The sequence below is a fragment of the Styela clava genome, chromosome 12 (assembly GCF_964204865.1).
Source record: "Styela clava chromosome 12, kaStyClav1.hap1.2, whole genome shotgun sequence".
NCBI lineage: Eukaryota > Metazoa > Chordata > Ascidiacea > Stolidobranchia > Styelidae > Styela > Styela clava.
Window position 1 is genome coordinate 19,402,951 of NC_135261.1, and position 20,190 is coordinate 19,423,140.

The 20,190-nt window shown below is 33.7% G+C and overlaps 2 long non-coding RNA genes across 7 annotated transcripts; both read right to left on the minus strand.

Moving 5' to 3' along the window:
* Nucleotides 1-157: 157 nt before the first annotated feature.
* LOC144430639 (uncharacterized) lies at nucleotides 158-1,837 on the minus strand. The gene is made up of 3 exons (XR_013479643.1): nucleotides 1,601-1,837; nucleotides 1,183-1,299; nucleotides 158-767 (listed from the first exon to the last, which is right to left on the minus strand). It is a non-coding gene; the product is annotated as an uncharacterized LOC144430639 (long non-coding RNA).
* Nucleotides 1,838-9,841: 8,004 nt separating this feature from the next.
* Nucleotides 9,842-18,339, minus strand: LOC144430836 (uncharacterized). 6 transcript variants are annotated; one of them, XR_013479754.1, is made up of 6 exons: nucleotides 17,929-18,339; nucleotides 13,908-13,934; nucleotides 12,892-13,005; nucleotides 11,985-12,187; nucleotides 11,069-11,215; nucleotides 9,843-10,037 (listed from the first exon to the last, which is right to left on the minus strand). It is a non-coding gene; the product is annotated as an uncharacterized LOC144430836 (long non-coding RNA). The 6 variants fall into 6 exon arrangements; XR_013479753.1 differs by having other exon boundaries at nucleotides 17,923-18,339; XR_013479751.1 differs by lacking the exons at nucleotides 13,908-13,934; nucleotides 17,929-18,339 and adding an exon at nucleotides 13,158-13,307 and having other exon boundaries at nucleotides 9,842-10,037.
* Nucleotides 18,340-20,190: the final 1,851 nt, after the last annotated feature.

Here is a 20,190-nt window from a genome sequence, read left to right on the forward strand (position 1 = left end):
GTTTCACAATCCTGGTGCGAAATTGAATATAAGAGGTTCCCGGAAATTCAATAACCATAAGTTTACAACGCATACATAAGAACTATACAATTCGAGAGCCCTACAGCACACTAACACAAATGTATTCCTGTAATGTTTTGCCTGACCAAAATCGGACTTCCTCAGTCAATCATAATTTATTAGGTAGATTACGAAAAATATGGCATACATGTAACCAACAACAAAAAATACTTTAATTGTGTGACAGGAGTCGGGAGTGACCTCGAAAGCAGCGACACCAACAACGCTGATTCACATTTGAGAATAAATTTTATGTAATAACCACAAGCAGTTTACAACAAGAACAGCATAAAAAGCTACATCCATTTTATAGAAGCTATCAAGTATCAAACGTATTTATTTTTAAGCAATGAAGTCACAAATTAACATCGTGAGCACGAAAACACAAATAAATCAGTTATTTCTCACTTAGAAATTTACCGCAAAAGTCAAGAAAATTAAATGAATGTACAATATGTACATAACATAGTGAACAGAAATATTACAATTTACAATTAATCTTTTTTTAGTTTATGTGGTTATGTATTTGAACAAAGGCAATACTATTTCTAGAAACAGGACTACGACACTAACAAATGTCCGAAAAAAAAAAAAAATGTATGATACTTATTAAATCAACTGTAATATCTAATTCACTTTCTTCTGAATTGTTTTCGAAATCCACTATCTCAAAAATCGACTTTTCCTCTATAGGTGTACTGTGATTTCTGCAGTCAATACAAAAATCTGTGCAATTTAAGTTGATTTTGGCACACTTTCATAAATTATTTTGACTATTTTTCTTTGCAGTTTGCCAACTCAAGAACTGATTTGAGGGCCACATGCTTCTTCAGTGAATCATTGTTGGGTGGAGAGTATAATCCTTATGTTTGACAGTGTTAAATAGGCGTGCCCTGGTATCATTTACATTCTTCATATCCTCTTCAAATTCCTCAGCTTTATTTATTAATACCTCGTTAACCTCAAAAGATCTTCATAGTCGAGGGAAAAAAATGAATTGAAAATCTCAATGAAGTCTCCAACATGAATTTGATGGGCAGTTCCAATTGCAGAAAAGTGCTAAAGTATTTCAATATGAATAGCCCATCTAAGCTGTTTGCAACTATTATGATTCTCATATACCTTTAAGCTTCAAGACTTCTTGTTTAATCCATTTTATAGCACTGATAGCAGCAGGGATCAGAGCCTGCGTTAGGTCGGATTGGTGGAACATTGCCGTTTTCTTTTGTAGTACAGTATCTAAAATAAGGAAGAAAATAATATTTGGAGCAGCATGATTTTAAAAATACCCCTAAATACTAACTAATACCTTGAATACATAATGCATTTTATCTGATGTACTAAATGAGCGTATATATGCTCATTGCATGTTCTACAGTCCAGCAGTGTTTACATACCGTACCGTACCATTACTAGACTATATCTACACTAAATTTTGATATATCACAGTCTGAAATGTCCTATGACAGTATGAGTATGGACTATAGACTACCGGTATATTTTGAAACATCAACTGTTTGTCTACAACTTCATTTCTCACCTCTCAATCATTTCCAATGCTACCTTTCTTTCCACTCCGGCATAACTTATCATTGCTTCCCAGGTTCTTGTCGACTCTATGAATTTAGATTTAGACCAACCGACATTAGTAAAATTGATTAATTTCTTCTCTTTCACACAACCGTGCATTACAGAAACAGCCATTCATTTCTATTTCCAAATATGCTGTGGCCTATATAGTAGTATAAGTCTGCTGAATAGTCAAGAAGAGTCATTAAATCAATCATAAACATTTCATGCAAGCCAGAAAATATCGTTGTTTGTGACATATTATTCTAGGTCTAGCCTTCCTTGGAGTTACCGCACCGTACCTATTTAACAACGTCTTATGAGCTAGTGCTCAACTAAAATTGCTATTTATGGCAAGGATATACAAGTGTTTAATATCTTACCTATACTTTTTTTTTTTTTTTTTAATTGGTTCACTCATTGAGTGATTTCAATAAATATGTAAAAAATAAATAAATAAATAAAATAAATTATAGTCCACATTCCATTCATGATCCATTTGTTAAATTGAGTTTCACAGTATTTCCAGTTTGTTTCATCAGTAATAAGTATCCAACGATAATAATGTTTTTTTAATAATTACAATGATATAATACAATATAAAAGGAAATACACAAAATTAGTAAATACAAAAAACTTATTATAAACCTGATTTAATATCTAAATTAATGCTTTACATAAATTTTGTAATTCTTTTTCAAAGGGTTTGTCTACTCTGGAATTTTCTATATTTTTTCTATACATTAGGGCCATTTTTATCTGTTTTTTAAGGAGAGCAATGTCAGGTGTTTTATTTTCAAATATTATAGAATTTCTCATTATCCAAATTTTATATCGCACTATTGATAATAAAAGAATAATTGCATTCAAATCTAATGCTGTTATATGACTAAATAAAGGATCATTAAAATTCAATAATATACAAGAATCATAATTTATAACAAAATTTATTCTAATTAATTTTAATATAATTAAGGAAACAAATTCATCATAAATTTTCTGAGTAAACTCACAAAACATAAAAATATGTGACACAAACTCAGGTTCTATATTACATAATAAACATAATTCATTTCCTGCTACTCTTTTGATCTCTGGTTTTGTTTTCAAGGGTAGAATATCCCATATTAACTTATAGTTGAAGGTCCTCATATAATTTGCCAAAATTTTATTATGAATACTGTTACAAGTTATACTGAGATTTGAATTACGGATAATTACAAGTCTTTCCCCATTAATACTTTTTAAAACTTTATCATATATGATTCTATGTTCACCCATTTTAATATCATTCATATTTAAACTATAAGTTTTCATAAAATCAATTACGCTTTTATAATATTCATGTGGACTAAATCTATGTAATATACTATTATTCAATGGTAGACCTAAATAAACACATAATTGTTGCCCTATGTTATATTCTAAGTAATTAAAATTGATAGTTCTGTCACTAAATATCACATTATTTTCTATAGTTTCTATATATTCAAAAACACACATAATATACATAGACATTGTAAAAATTGGAATATTCATTATATCGTATCCCCCCATACATTTTGGCTTACAAATGGTCTCTATTTTGAGCTTTCTTTTTCCATTGAATACAAATTTTTCAATAATTTCATCCACTTTTTTGGCTATATTTTTTGGCATCGGGAATATTTTACATAAAAACAAAAATTGAGGTAATATCTTGAGCTTTATTATTAAACATTTTCCTTCTAAAGTAAGAGGTATTTTTTGAAGATCAACTGCTATTTTCTTCACTCTCTCCAGACAATTATTCCAGTTCCAATTTCCAGTATTATTATTGGCAAATTTGACGCTTAATATTTCTATTTTATCTGCTATGGTAATGTCTTGAAATGAAGGGTCCTTTGTCCATATTCCGAGTTTCATGAGTTTCGTTTTAGTTCTATTCAATTTCATTCTAGTAGCCAATTCATGTTCATCGATAACTTTTAATGCTTCATTTATAGAACTTTCCTTATTTAAAAATAGTGTAACATCGTCTGCAAATCCTAAATTTTTCAGTTCCATATTTCCTGGCGTCACGATTCCTTGAACATTTCCATTCAAGTTTATACTAATTAACAAAGGTTCTATTGCTATGATGTACATAAAAATACTCATTGGGTCACCTTGTCTAATTCCCCTTCCCGGTTTGATTTTTTCACTTAAATAACCGTTTATTAGTATTCTAGTCTCAGCACCTTCATATAGACTGTGTAATAACATGATAAATTTATTTTTTATGCCAAATCTTTCTAAAATTCTATATAAATAATCTAAATCTACTGAATCATATGCTTTCATGAAATCTAACGATAATAATGCCTTTTCCCCTACTTTATTTTGTTCTTGTATACAAATATTTCTAATAATTAACAGTGTGTCACTTATCCTCCTCCCTGGTACAGCACCTTGGTGTCTATCTATGATGTCTGGTAGAATTATTTTGATTCTGTTGGCAAGAATTTTACTAAATATTTTATAATCTGAATTTAAAAGAGTTATTGGTCTGTAGTTATTTATTAGATTTGCTTCTCCTTTTTTGTATAGTAAAGTTATGTAACCCATTTTCATTTCTTTCGGCATATCATTTGTTATAAATATTTCTTGTATTACTTCAAAAAATTCATCTTTAATAATTTCCCAGGTCTTTTTATAAAATTCTATTGTTATTCCATCAGGGCCCGGCGATTTGTTTCCTTTTAAGTTTTGGATGACCCCCATTATCTCTTCTAGTTGTATTATGTCTTCTAAATTATTTGCTTGTTCCTCGTTTATTTTGCGATATGATTCATCCACTTTGTTTAAAAATAATCTTTGTTTTGTTTCATCACAATGTCTCTTGGTATACAATTCTTGGTAAAATTCCTTCGCAATGTTCATTTTATCTTGGATAGTTTCACATTCATCTCCATTTTTATTTATTAGTTTCCTTATACTTGATTCTTTCTGTCTTGTTTTGAATAATTTGAAAAAATATTTGTTGCATTTCTCATGACTATCATACTCTTCTGCATTCCTTTGTATACCAATTTTCTCATTCTTTTTCTTCTGCATCCTGATTAATTTTTGTTTTGTTTGTTTAAATCTTGTCATCACTCTTTCTCCTTTATCCAGTTTTTTTTTCAATAACTTCAAATTATCCAATTCAATTTTATATTCTTCTCTTTCTTTCTTGGCCATTTTGACAGAAAATCTAATTGTTAAGTTTTTGATTTTTTCTTTTATCTCAATCCACCACTCAGCTTTAGTTGGAAATAGCCACTGTAATGTGATCCAATTGTCCCATTTATTTTTTAATTCTGAAATATATTCTTCTTCATCATACACTCTAACATTATTTTTCCAATAGCCCTTTCCACGTTCTTCCATTTTTGTTTTAATTTCAATCATTATTAAATATACATCGTGATCAGAATAAATAGTTGGTTCACACATTATTTTTTGGACAATAGTTTCATTGGATGTAACATAAAACCTATCTAGTCTGGCTTGAACTTGGTAATTACGCCAGGTATAAAATGGTGTTACATTAGAAATTAATTCAATGGAATCAGTTAGCTCAAAACATTCAATCAATTCATTTAGAGTGTCTGAGACATATTCTCGTCTCGGTCTTTTAATATTACCAGTTCTATCTCTATCAATGTCATGTACACAATTTGTGTCCCCCCCTAAAATTATTGTATGTTGTGAAAAAATAAATCTGTATAACCCATCATAAAAATTGTCTTACCTATACTTTTCAACATCTCCTTAAAATAACTGGACTAATATTACCGGTAACTGAAAAAAACTATGGAAAGGCTACTCAACGCAAAAGCGAGCAGTTGAGTACATCTGATATTCATCCGACCACTGGGGATCCACCTACAGCTGACTAACTTGACTGTTACGTCATGCAGAAGTCTGCGTTCATTGGCCCATGATACCGGAAAAGCAGAGAAAATAGGACAGATGGTAACACATATTTATTGGAGTAAAAGCGTCTTTTCTGTAAAACGTGCAACTTTTGGAAGTGGGAACAAGGCAATATTTGTTACTAAATTTCTAAGGAACATTTTAAAATCATTTTCAGGTAGTTACCTGATGTGCGCTACGAAACTGAAAGATAAATGGCCTCGGCTCGCGGCCTATGAGTAACGACTTTCAGAATCCGCCGTCACACCACGTTCGATGTCACGTGATCAAAAAGAGGAGTGCCTGCATATGCGTCCGCAGAACGTTCAGTGACGTCATAGCAAACAAAAACAAATCTCATAGAGCATACAGAAATATTTGAAATAAATAAAAGTAATAGCCTTCTGGAGAAAAATTTCATCTTTAACCACTAAAAATTTCAAAGCAATTGGTCCAGTGATCGAAGAGAAAAGCGGTTTTTTAGATTTTCCACTAGATGTTCAAAAAGTGTCAAAGAACAACAACAACAACAAGACCAACATAATATTGAACGAACGTTATGTCCACTTCGTGTCCAATAATAACACTTCGTTCGAAAACTTACATGAGCGTTGACTCTTGTAGACGCTTTCAACCGATATCTTGCGATTCCACATGCGCTTTGCCAATTTCGAAAATAGAAGCAATCCATGATACATAATATATATTCTACGAATTTTAGTTATTGCTATAATTCTTCAAAGGAAGAGTCTACCAGCATCTACGGAAAAATTCAATAGAAATTTCAGACGCAGGTTATATAGGCTATGTATTTCCTGTTACTGAAATACCCCCCCCCCCCCCCATATGTGTGTGTTCCTTGTTTTTATGCAAACTTGTTTTTGTATAAATGGAGATCCATGTTCGGATCCTTCTCGTGGCTAATAGTTAGTTGCGATTATAAACGTGTGCAACTTAATAACCAAAGCGTTGTTATCACGCTGGTATGTTGTAAATCATCCCATGTAATACATGATTCGTATAGCAGATTACGAAGTCATCGATCTGAAGTTGTTGAATCATTAGCTGTCAAGTTCATACATCTGAAACAAATAAATGGCTAACCATTGGTTTTCAATGTGGGGTCCGCGAAGCGATTTTAGGAGGACAGCGAAGCAATTTTGACTGTGACACAGAGGTACTGCGGAGTAAACTTTTGACGTCTCGTTTCTCGAAATAATTCGAGGATTTTATTACGTAACAAAGGTTGGTGACCGTATCAAGTACAGGTTGCAATTTGTATTTCACTCCGCACATCAGGCGATCGCACTGAACTTACGTATATTTGATGAAATATGCAATGAAAGCGATTCCGAATTCAAAACTACGTTGTTGCTGGCTTTCAAGAGGGAAATTCCCGAAAGAAGTTTTAGTGGAAGCTTGGAAAAATGCACGGTTTTCTACAAAAAGTAAAACATATAGTGCACGCCCGATAAAGTCTTCGATGCGTATGTTGTGGTGTGCCTGTTTCAGATGCGCTACTCGCTATGAAAACAAAATTCCGAACCCTAATTGAAAAAATAAGACGTGATATGAGAGTTGCACTGTACCAAACTGTGTCAATGACATGCACTGAATGAATGTTTGATATAACGTGTTGCAAATTTTAACTCTTAGCGGATCGCCAGGCATCAGAAAAATTGAAACGGTACCTTTAAATTTTACCCAACTTTTCTTTAAGTTTGAGAACCACTGTTATAGGCAGAGATAAATTATTTCTAAATTCGTTGCTGTCAATTTTGTATCATTATTGTTTACATAAACTCATGCTCTGAATGCGCACGGAGCATCAGCTCCTGCTATCAATTGAAATAACCACTTTATCTGAATATTTTTGTTGCATAATATGTCTATGCATCCCAATTCCCCATCTTTTCTTATCCATGCAACATATCTTTCTATTATTCAGAGGCCGTTTACCACCCCATATACAATAGGGTGACCATATTTCCAAACCCAAAAAAGAAGACACATTGTACAGTAGAAACGCATTTTTCCCATGTATGAGATATATATTATAATATATCTACTAAATTTCCTAGGATTAAATATGGAAGTGACAATAGACGAAGTGACGACAATAAAATAATGCATTTTCGTCTTTATTAAAAACATCTACAGAACAATCGATTTGGATTTTAGACCAGGAGTATTTGTCCGTTCCTTCAATCATCGTCAACATTGCTGGGTTTTTATTTTCAATATCGTGAAACTACCTGCAAGAAATGTCGTTAAAATTGTAAACTAAGCGAGTGTACTAGAACAGCAGACTCAAAGGATGCTTTTGAATACTTTTTCCTTAGTTCCTTAGTAAAAAAGGTTTTTCTTTTGGGCATAATCTACTGGGTCTACTGACGTGATTTTCTGCCAAAATAGAAACTTTACTGAATTGCAAAATACGAGGTGAAATGATGTAACACCTAATTGCAGTACAAAACGATTATTTAGGTCATAAACGAGTAAGCGTAACAAGTCTGCATTTAATTAGAGTAACCCCGTGTGTATGCTATCACGGCGCAATGCTTTGCTTGTCATATCTATAATGATAGTTGTCATGTGTATAATGATGATCTACTGACTTTAAAATTTTGTTGATAGTATCATAAGAGAATTTTAAATATTTAATCTCGCGAAAAAAGAGGACATTTTAGAGCGTCCTCGGAGGACGCAAATTTTTTAACGAAAAACGAGGACAATTCCTCCAAAAGAAGGACGTATGGTCACCTTAATATAAAATCCCATATTAATTTATTTAAATCATTAATTGTATCTTTTGTAACATATTCATATGAAGACGAGTATTTCTTCATGTACCGCAGAGTAATATACGAGATATTAGCGAGAGTTAGAGGTGCGTTATTAGAAAACTACTCATATTGTTCCTCAATTCCGGCTACTGACACAAATCCATGTATTCTAGGATTATTTCTAATTTCACATGCAAAAGTTTTCATAATATTTCAAAGAAAATCCCTATCAACACTATCATATGCTTCTGCCAATCAATAGACAAAATGGCCAAATTCCTTTGAAACTTATTGAAGATAAAGATATCATCTCTTATACTTACTATAGATTTTCATGGATATCAATCCTGATTGATCAGGGTGTATCAAATTTCAGTTCACATATTTAAAGCGATTAGCTAAAATCTTCGCTATTAGCTTATAAACAAAATTTAATAATGAAATAGGTCTTCAATTCTCTAGTTTTAGTTTTGTCTTTTTTGTATAGTAGTGTAATGACAGCAATCTGCATTGATTCCGATAAATTCTGCATTTTCATACACGCATTGAAAATTACATAAATCATCAATTTCAAAGTGGACCAAGTAATCGAAGAAAACTTCCTTGTTAGTCCACCTAACCAAGAAGCTTCATTGTTTTAAAAGCTCCATCAATTTCATCTATACTAATACATTTATTCAGTGCATACTTTTCTACTTGGGAGACGAAATTTGTCAATTTCTCTAAAGGTGAGTTTTGCAGGATTAATCTAGGTGTTTATTCTATTTATATAATAATGAAAAGACTTTTGTTCCTTGATATGTTTTAAATTTGTAAGGATTTGACCTTTTGTGATTCAAGACTTTTGAAAAACTATAATTTTCTAAATTAAAAAAAAATATTTGGAAGATGATCCTTCTGTTCAGTCCATTTAATACTCGATTTTACAATTTGTCCTTGTATTTTCTTTTTAACTATTCGTTCATATGATTGTTTCGTGGCGCATAATTTATTATAGCATTCTGTACAATAAGGTATTTCTATATACTACGCTCTTTCGTCGTGAATTTTAAAATTCAATCCAATATCGTTATCATCAGCTTTCATTTGTTTTGCACAGTAACATGATCAATGCTTAAACTTGACTTTGTCCCAGAATTGTAAAGCAGTACCGGTACTGGTATAGTTGGACCATACTGTTTCAGCTCCCCATTCCTTTTCCATAAATTGACTTCAGTAACAGTATCACTATCCCAGATAGCACAACTACGTCGGGACAACCATGGCCGAACGTTGTTCGAACCACCGGCCCAATAATGGCGAACAACCATGTTCCAGCGAAGATTTGGCCGCTGGGCCAACGTCGGTCCTTTCGCTGTAATGCAACCGTGGCAAATGGTCGGGCCAACGTAGGCGATACGTTGTAACACAATCGTGAAATATGGCCGGTCCAACGTTGGCGATACGTTGTAACACAATCGTGACATATGGACGGGCGGACGGGCGTACGTAGGTGACACGTTGTAATACAATCGTGGCACATGGTCGGGCCAAGTTAGGCGATGTGTTGTACAGACAGGGTATGGATCTATACTACATAGAAATTTCCCACTAATCTAACATTATTTATATAATAAAAAACAAAAGATAACAAAATGTCTTTATTTTACAAATATGTATACATGTAATAAAATTAATCGGAGTTCGTTGCCAGATCATCCAGAGCTGAAAAATATTAAAATTCTGTGTTAAATTGCAGTATTAGCAAATTACAGCACCAGAGTTCAAAGCCTAGTCTGAATGACTGCATCCCAACAAATTTTCAGAGTAGGAATCTTAAGCCAAGTTTCTGCAGTCGCAAATGTGTGAGTGAAGCTTACATTGACAAGACAATAATAATTGAAAAATACAGAAATTCTTGATTCCGCAAGGGGAGCGTAGACAATGTTTTGAGGGGAATATTTGTTGGAGGGAATAATGATGATTTGAGATTTTATCTGACTAAAATGTCTTCAAATATTCCTTGTTGAAATTCATCTATGTTATTAGAAACATCATGCACCATGATTAGTCTATTTGTTTAATTGATTTAAAATAAATTAATTTGTAACTTCATAATTTGCTGTTGTGCTAGGGGGGGATGATAATGTAAAAAGTACTGTACGGGAGCGATGATACAAATAAGTTTGAAAACCACTGTTCGCCATTATGCACCAAACTCTGGCAACATTGGATTGGCAATTTGGCACTTGACTCTAACCATAATCAGCTTGGCGATATTTCCTCAATAAAAATTTTTCTATACTGTTCACTTTTGTATACAAAATCTACATTCAATTTCTTTACTGTTCACAGTTGTTTACAAAATCATTATTCAATTTGACAATCATAATGATAAAAATGAATGGTGTGGCAACTGGCAAGTACATTTTGTTTACTACCAAACTTATCTAAATTTTCTCGCCTGTTTTTATTTTATTATATCTCTGTTGTTGTTGTGTGTGAGTAACTTAATTTAATTCATGAACACGATAGGCATCTTTTTGGCAAAACCTTATATTCTTTACGCTTCAATCTTAATTAAGGTTTTGTTTTCACTCCAGATTGTCAGATTCTATTTAATCAATTTTTGTTCATTTCCCTTATGAATTATCTTAAGCTGATTTGGAGTCAAAATAATCTTATACTTATAAAATAGAAGAGGGTAGAGCAGAGAAAGATGGTGGTACAATATGATAAACATATTACATACGTACCTTTAATAGCAGAAACTAAGGGCGTCCCACTCCCTCCTTATCCACCGCATCCTGCACACATCCTGAGTAAATTTGTTGTAACTGAGCTCATGATTCTCCAATCCAGTCTTTCTCGGAGCAACCTCCAAGACTTGACAAATATCTTATCTGGAATGAGTAAATAAGCACAATTATAAGAATACATCTAATGAAAAGGTTTTCATCCGTTGCAAAAGCTCTATGTTAAATTATCGCGAGTATCTACTCTAAAATATACACATATGTGTTTTGTCTACATCCCATTCGTATAAAAGTGAACAATTTTAATATTGCAATCAGATCGTATTTAGACATTTAAATAATCTTCCTTGAACACGAAGCGAAAATATTGGGCATATTGTATTTCATACATAAATTCGAAGGGCTTCATGCAGTCAAAAACAAAACGACAAAAAATAAAAGGCACTCAATAAGATGAGACCCAGCAAGGGTATTTTCACCTATTTTACTTTCATGTTCTGTTTGGCTTTCCAATTAATTATGGAGTAATCTGCAATATTTTAACATTGTACTAAAACTAAACAAATATTCTGAATCTCAGAGATTTATACATCGTGGTCTTCATACGATGGCATGTGTTACCGGTCAGCGAACTCTTAAATTAATTTTGCTTGCCCGCTGGCCGCTGGGGTAAAAAGATTGGGAACCACTGAACTTAAGTACAAGTACAACCACGTTGCACTAATGCCCCGCAAACTTACAGTTGATTTTCATCAGAATGATTGAATAGAATAAATTGATTTTTAATGTTTTCTCGTTGTGGGGTCACAAGTATCTGTAGTCTGTGATTTTACAAAAATTGGGGTCGCGGAAAAAAAAGTTTGGGTACCACTGCCGTAAAGTGTATGTAATCAGCCTATGAAAGTATTCAACTTACGAGCGATTTTTTCATCCTTGAATGTTTTCTGGATCAAAATGTAATCAGACAATGAATTGACAATGAATTTCATCAATTCCTTTATGTCCGAGTCCACACTATAATCAGTGGAAAGTTGCAGATGCCGTAGCTTGTAGCATAAGAGTTTCTACCGCCTGTCCCAACAATTTTTCCATGGACTGGATTGGAGCATGGCTTGATCTCTGAAAATCAAGTTAGTGTTACACAATATATAGTACATGATTGTCTTTCAGATGATAAACGTGAACGAATGGCCTATACTAATTACCAGAATATAAATTTTTCATTAATATTAGTTACCGTATTTTCCGGCGAATAAGACGAGGCCTGTTTTTAAGCCTGAAAAAATGGGTTTTTGCATATAACCGGCCGATGAGTCGGGGTAGTAAAATCGCATCAACGTCGGGAATCTCAAATTATCATGCAATGCCTTTCGAGCGGTCGCCGCGTTTGCGCATTGGTTAAAATAGCCTATGACTTTTTTTTGTAGCGTAATATTCAGTCCATATATGATAATGCAAATATGATAATCACAGCATTGAAATTTCAGATTCACAGCACGAGAATGTCGATTTAATTAAACTAACCTGATGAGAACGTGGGGGATGCTATCGCCGAAGGTATTTTATTGTCCGGGTTCAATAATAGGGCAACAAAAAAATGAAAATGATCATACTCGCCTAATAAGACGACCCCCCCCCCCCCCCCAAAAAAAAAATCAGGCTAAAAATTTGGGTCTAGAAAAGCGACTTATTCGCCGGAAAATACGGTATTAACCACATGATGTTGTACTAGGTAATTATTCAACCGATATATCTAGCTATTGTGCAATATTTTATGGCACAGGTATGCAAGGAGCTACTATCAAACTATAAAACAAAAACACCTGTTTTGGGCATTGTCCGCATTGAAACATTGAGATGCTTGAAATGACACAGTGTATGATTGCGTGAAAGAGGGAATTGAAGCAGGTGAATTTTCCAGTCCATTGTCATAGGGCCTATTATAAAAATGGTATATATCATTAAACTTACAATGGTAATTTTGACACTTGACAGAATATCTAATCGGTAATAATTATTTAGAACCGGAAAAAAATGGATATTACACAAAATATGTCCAAATATTTGTAAAGGATGTGTCGTACATTACTTCATGCTTTTAGAGTCGCTGGGCATTGCACAGTTGCATGCACATTTGGCAGTCATTGTACAGAGTGGGCTTCCCCCCAATCGCCCGAATCTTTTTTGCTAGCGGTCTACTTTCCAATAATAACACTTAATTAGGGTTGGTTGGGTAAGATTACATAGCATACATACTGAAAATAAATCATATTAATATATATGATTACCCAATATAATTCTATTGAATTTTAAAACAAAATAGATATTATTCAAAAATCAGTAATTTATTTCTCAACAAAGCTGAAAATATGAAATAGAGCAGGATTGGACAAAGTTCTCGGACCTTGGACAAAAATTAAAAAAAAAATTCAAAGTGTTACAAAAACAAAAAGGGAAAACAATAATCCTTGAGCTATTTTTTACCCAAAAACATCAAATTTTAGTTTCAGTTTGATTGTGGCAATTGTTAAAACATATTTTAGATTTCAGCCAATTGAGATCTGTATTTAGATTTGTTGAAATTCATCAGACAGAAGGTTCACAAATGTACAACTATTCAGATTACTGGATTAAGTCGTTCAACGGGTTGGATTTGGGCTGCGGAAATGTTTGCACTTATACAAATAAAGTAAATATAAAAAATCATATCCAGGGATGAAGGACCAATACCGGTATCGGTACTCGATAACGAATACTGGTAAATAAGAGATGGCAACCTCAGAAAGTTTAACAAAAAAATGTGCCAAAAGACCAAGTACGGTAATGTACTGTACGGTACCTCATCTCGTTCTGTCGTTACCGGTACCTACGGTGTCCAGGATAAATATGTAACTTTTACCGGTATCAATGACATTAAACAACATGATAGGCAACTCTGACGTCACTCCATAAGACTACAGGAAAAACATTGTATTTCATGATACGCTCCAATGCACATATTTCTCGTCGCCTTTCGCGTCCGTTTTCCGCTCGCTTTTGCTACTCGGCGTCTTTTTTTACGTGTAGTACCTGCCTTTTTGCGCCTGTAACGAAACAAAATAATCTCTATATCTAAGAAGTTTTGCTTACTTGGAAAGCTGGAATAACAGGCAAGCTGTAAAGAGCAATTCTGGACATCATAGACTTTTTTTTTAACAGAGAAGATTACAAACGCGATAGCGGGAAGATTTGTGTGGAACATTTTGCAGATAATGACAAAGTTCAAAGTTAGTAATTTTAATGTTTGCGCTTAATCATTGAAATTTCATTTAAAGAGGGTGTCATACAAAACTGTGCTGCGATACAATTCCATAACACAAAGTTTGCACCTATCGAACTTGCTTTTGTAGGTGAATTTATTAGACATATTACATATTCAGTTAATCGTAGGTAACATTGCTGGTACATAATGCATCGTAGATAGGTTTGTTTAAATTTATGAATTTAGCTCATAGCCCACTAATTAATATTATCTTCTATGCAGGAGGTTGCAGGGCTGAATTCAACTTGCAGCCTTACCGATCACCTGACGATGCTCATTTAGTTTGGCTCGAGCAAGTCTTCTTGAAATGCTTGTGTGGATGGAAACTACCTATATTTTTTGCCTTCCTCCGATTTTAGACAAATTTATTCTGAGGGATTTCGCATATAATTCTCACTGATTGTTGGCTGTTTATAATTCCTATTGATTGTGAATTCTGATTATGACAATGAATTGGAAATTTTTTTACCTAGTTTACTGGCACCTTTTTCTTGTCAATACTCCAAGCTGAGGTAATAAACATGACAATACATTTATGTCATCTGGAAGCAAAATATGCACACTAATTAATAGTTTGGCACATTGAGATAATACATCATGACAGAAAATACAAGTTAAAGATATGTATGACCATCACATGGTAATTAAAATTAATAAAAATTAATAGGGGCTGTGGAGTATGGAAAGTTCAAGTCAAAGAAAAGAACAAATGTTCATAGCTCATGAACTCTCAATTTTGCCTCCATTGCTTTGTGAAGGCCAATATATTTCGAGTGGCTGAATTGGTTTACCTTTATGATAGCAACGATTTTGTATTTAATATAGCGAGATTATTTCAATTTAATTGAAGTGATATAATTTCCCAAAGCAATGCTTGAATCGTCTAGAATAGATCAGTGGTGTCAAACTCGTGGGTTTTCGAGAGCCGCATTGCATTTTGAAAATTGTAAAAAGAGCCGCAAACAGTTTTTGATAATGTATACTCAAAAGATATTTTTAAGATAGTTTTAGTTTCTGACATATATTGTGATGTAACTAAACAGTTGGATTAAGTTTTATAATTTCTTCAATTTCAAATGCAATTACATATTAATATTTGCATTCCACTATTATTGCAACATTTGCAAGTTACAGTATTTATTATAAAAAATCGTAAAATTCTATGTACAACCATCAAAATCATTTTTGAACAAGCTTTGAATAAGGAAAAAATAATACATACACTAAAAATAACTCAATCTAAATATATGAACCTAAAATTAACAAAAATACTACAGTATAAACTCAATGTTTTAATAATTACATTTGTCCTGGCGTTTGGCATCTTTTTTGTGTCACCAGCATACTAAGGCCAGTCTGAAATGATTTTATAGTACCAACTCTAACTAACGAGGCCACATGATCATGGGTTTATCTGGATCTTTACGAATGTTTAATTAATTCCAGAAATGCAAAATAGTTACTTTTATCATTTCATGTATAGATCAGTAAAAAAACAAATGACAGATTTTTTCGACAAGACATTTCGCACTACATTGCGTGGCATAGGATTGCTTGAATTATTATTGATATTGATTTTTAGTAACTAAGTCGTTGTATAATTATATTAATATACAAACACATGGAAATTTTCTGTTCGAAGTTGGTCTTCGAATTTGTCATATTGACTGCTGAGCTTATTGTGTTTTTTGATTGTATTGATGGAAATATGACAAATTAAACAATGTGCTTCAGAATTTTGTGAAGAGCAGAAATGTTACAACTCCCATTTTCTTCGAAAATGCCACCTTCTTCATGTACTTTGCGTTTAATTTAATTACTCAAGTGTTTTATTCAAGTATTCTTTTGCTAGCTTGATGTGTATTCTTAATTGGGTCAAAATGTGGACAAAAAAAATTAATATTCCAAAACTACTTTCAGTAAATTGTTTTCTGTGTGAATAATCAATTTCACTTTAGAAGGTTTGAAAAATCTATTACATTTAGATAAAAAAAAAACTTCCAAAATACTATTACAATTATTGTTAAGCGTTCGAGGGCCGCACTGGAAGTTCTCTGGGGCCGCGAGTTTGAGATCCCTGGTCTAGATTGAAGTTGTTCAAAAAATATATGATAGTATTTTATCATGAATGATGATTATACCCCTTCCGGAATTTCTTCTATAGTACTACCAAAAGTTGATGAACCAAATATAACACAGGTGCAGTGAGGTACCCGTAATCCTCATTTCCAAAGCTGTTTTAAGTATGTCTGGCGTGTTTTGTGCCTTTTTACAAATAAGACCGCTTATGCAATCTTACGCTTTGGAATTTTTAGTTATTTTCCTCAAGCCCTGCAGGATGTGGGGGCCATACACAACTCTACCGGAGGGTCAAATGTCTTTGCATGCCTCCATAGGTTGTTTTTCTATTGCAAATTTCTATTTTCAATTGCATTATATTTCTTGGAATCACACTGTCACTGATATGCCGCCAGACTTCTGATATCTCCCCGTCTGCTATAGTTGTCCTGTGAATAAATAATAGGAAATTGAGATTAGACGAATAGTTGAAAGTTTTGCTTGATGTCGGCTTAATTTCTTGATTGATATACTTACTATTTCTGCTATTGCCTCTTGTGCTGCAAGAGTCTCACAATGCTTAGACAGGTTTGTCCACAACTTTCACATCTGAAGAAAGAGAGGAGATTTATTAATTTTCGTTAAGATTAAATAAAGCAGTCTATATGATTCAGAATGGAAAAGCTAATAAATCCAATATCTCATGTTTTATTTAAAAAATATTTTACTGAATTTGGTATATAAACCAACTAATAAAAGGGTTTAGTCAAAAAATTACAAGCATTCGTGGCTCCAAATACTTGAGAAATCAGACTATACAATATAGACCGGTATGAGTGAAATGTTAGGTGAACTTGTTAACACTTTGATTCAATACGCAAATAAAAGTGAATGCGTAATAGTATGTTACAATGAGCAGCAATCAACAATGAGTATATATCCTCACTGATTAAATAAATCTAACTGGAGGTGCATGAACTATTTGAAACCATAAGGGGTAAGTAAATATGTAATTTCGGCAAATGGGCAACTACGTACCGTACTGAATTAATAACTTCGTAGTATTTGACAAAGGCTGGCTTTCCCACATGTACTTAACAGTGCGATGCCCGGGTGTGATATACAACAATAGTATTCACCTTACCTTTTACCGATTTCTTTTTACTCCAACTTTCAAAAATATCATTAAAATCGACAACAACTGTCAAAGCAGGCACGAACACCATTCGTGCTACGCCTTGAAAGCAGCACACATCCGCTCGTTTTCGTCTCGTCAAGTATGTGCATTGGAGCGTGCTATCGAATACGATCTTCGGACAAAAATGCCGGAGTTGCGCATCATGGTGTTTAATGTCATTGCCGGTATCTACCATAGGTACCGGTACTCGATAACGAATACTGGTGAATGAGAGATGGCAACCTAAAAAAGTTTAACAAAAAAATGCCAAAAGACCAAGCACGGCACGTACCGTACCTCATCTCGTTCTGCCGTTACCGGTACCTACGGTGTCCAGGGATAAATATGTAACTTTTACCGGTATGGTACCCTATCACCCTTATGAACCGTGACCTGACAACGCACTTAGGGTACCGGTACCATGAGATTAACTTACACGGTTACAACTAGGCTATCTCTACTTTCGCCATTCTACTATGAAAGCATTAAAAGTTCAATGTCACTGTCCCATCCACGGCAAAAACCTCGTAACAGGCTATCGATTACGAGTACCGCCAAAATGAATGGCGACCTCATGTGCTATATTCGAATCGCGCGCGCATTTCTTCGCATAATGGAGTGTTTCGTTGAAGGCCAATCATGGCCTTACCATGGTAAATGGTTGTAAAACCGCGTACAACGGTTGCCGGCGGATTATAACGTTGGCCCAACGTAGTTGTGCTATCTGGGATGATTCTCTTGGAGGAATACCATATGTGTGCGATTAATTCTTAGAAACTCGAATATAGTTTTTAATGTTATTTTGCAAGCCGGTATTCATTGACAAGATAATTTGTGGTTGAGGTAAAAAAGCATTACGAATGATGTATTATTACAATACCATTAATTAAACAGACTTGCTCAATAGTTATTCAGTCTTTCAATCTTTTTCCGTGAGCAGCATTCTTCGGTAATCATCGGCTGCTCACTTTTGTGTTTTGAATTTGAAAGTTAATAAGTTGAACGTCTTGTATTGCTTTGTTTTCTTCAGAGTTTTACATGCTTTGACACACAGACCTCTAAAAACTCGATTTTGTAAAACCGATATAGCATGAAGTTCACTTTTGTCTACTGAACTCCATGCCACAATTCCTTACTGCAATGGGGCATAAAAAAGAGGAAAATAAACAGTTCGCATGACTTTTTTAGCTTTCCCTCATTGTCACGATTCCCACCGCCCTCGACAACTTTAATTTAAGGCAATTATTGCCGCAATTCATCCCACTCCAGTTTGATATTTATAAATACCTCAAGATATTTTACACAGTCATGAATCTTCAATTTGGTACCAATCAATGTAAAATTGTGACTTGTTGAAATCTTGTTTTTACTATCACTTGGATAAATAATTAACAGTTTTTTTTTCTGGATTCATGATTGGTTTATTGCATGTCACCCAAAAATCGATAGTTTCAAGTTAGTCAAGTTTTTCTCAGCTTGGCTAGATAAGTCAATTATATTGGAAAATTGAGGTTTTGCTTGTATCGTCAGCGAAGAATTTTACAAATGCCGAGTTCTAATTTTCCACATCGTTGATATATACAATAAACAAGGTTGGGCCAAGCACCAAACCCTGGGGCACGCCGGGAGAAACAGGTATCTTCCTAATATCTTTTAAATATCATCCTATTTCCCAGTCTTATACACAGGGATTTTTTTTAAAGTGGGGTTTATGCAACTTATCTATTACTTCAGTTGAGCGCAGAATGACAGAGGGAATCCAGGTCTCCTTTCAAGATGGCGTTTCATGCGAGTTAATTTTCTGAGTGGTGCATGCTTTTGCATACACTCAAGATTTTGAGACAGAAACATCAAAATATAAATTTAAGTTTTTAGTGTGAAAAGTACTAGAAACCCATAAGAGTTAAAGAGTTGGGCATCCCTAACAAAGTTGTCCGATTCAAATTTGCTCATATCGCGTTCCAATTGTTGGTGGTTATGGGTGCAGTGCGCGCGATATCGACCGTCCCCCTAAACATCAGAAAAAATGTTGCTGGCAGCATCGGTCAAAGGTTACCGGTATGAAAGTTGGTAATTAGCAAAAACATAAAAATCACTTATGAAAGCATATGCATAATGCATGCTAGACTACTTTACTACCCGGTTACCCGTGACAATGATATCCGGATATGAGATAGCGAAATACCACCTACCTAACCACCACAGAGATATCAGGAAGTAAGAAATATGGTACGCGAGACCGGCGAGAATTGTTATGTTTCATCCGTATGTCAGTAAGTAATGATTGCGCGCCTTAATTAGTTTTTTTACTTTTGGGTGAGCGAACACGTACTACTTCTTTTATCAATACCTTTCCATCTAAAATCTGTACGTTTCAAACCTTATTCGAGGTTTTGTTCGCTCTCCCGATTCTATAATCAGTTACTTTTATTTTTGTTTTTATCTATTATTTTATCGTCTATTGCTGATTATTGAGTCGAAATAAACTTATACTTTTTATTATACTTATTTATAATATTATTTTATTATCAAAAAAGAAATATTGAATAAATTACATAGTACAGTAGTAGGCTAAATTAATAAAAA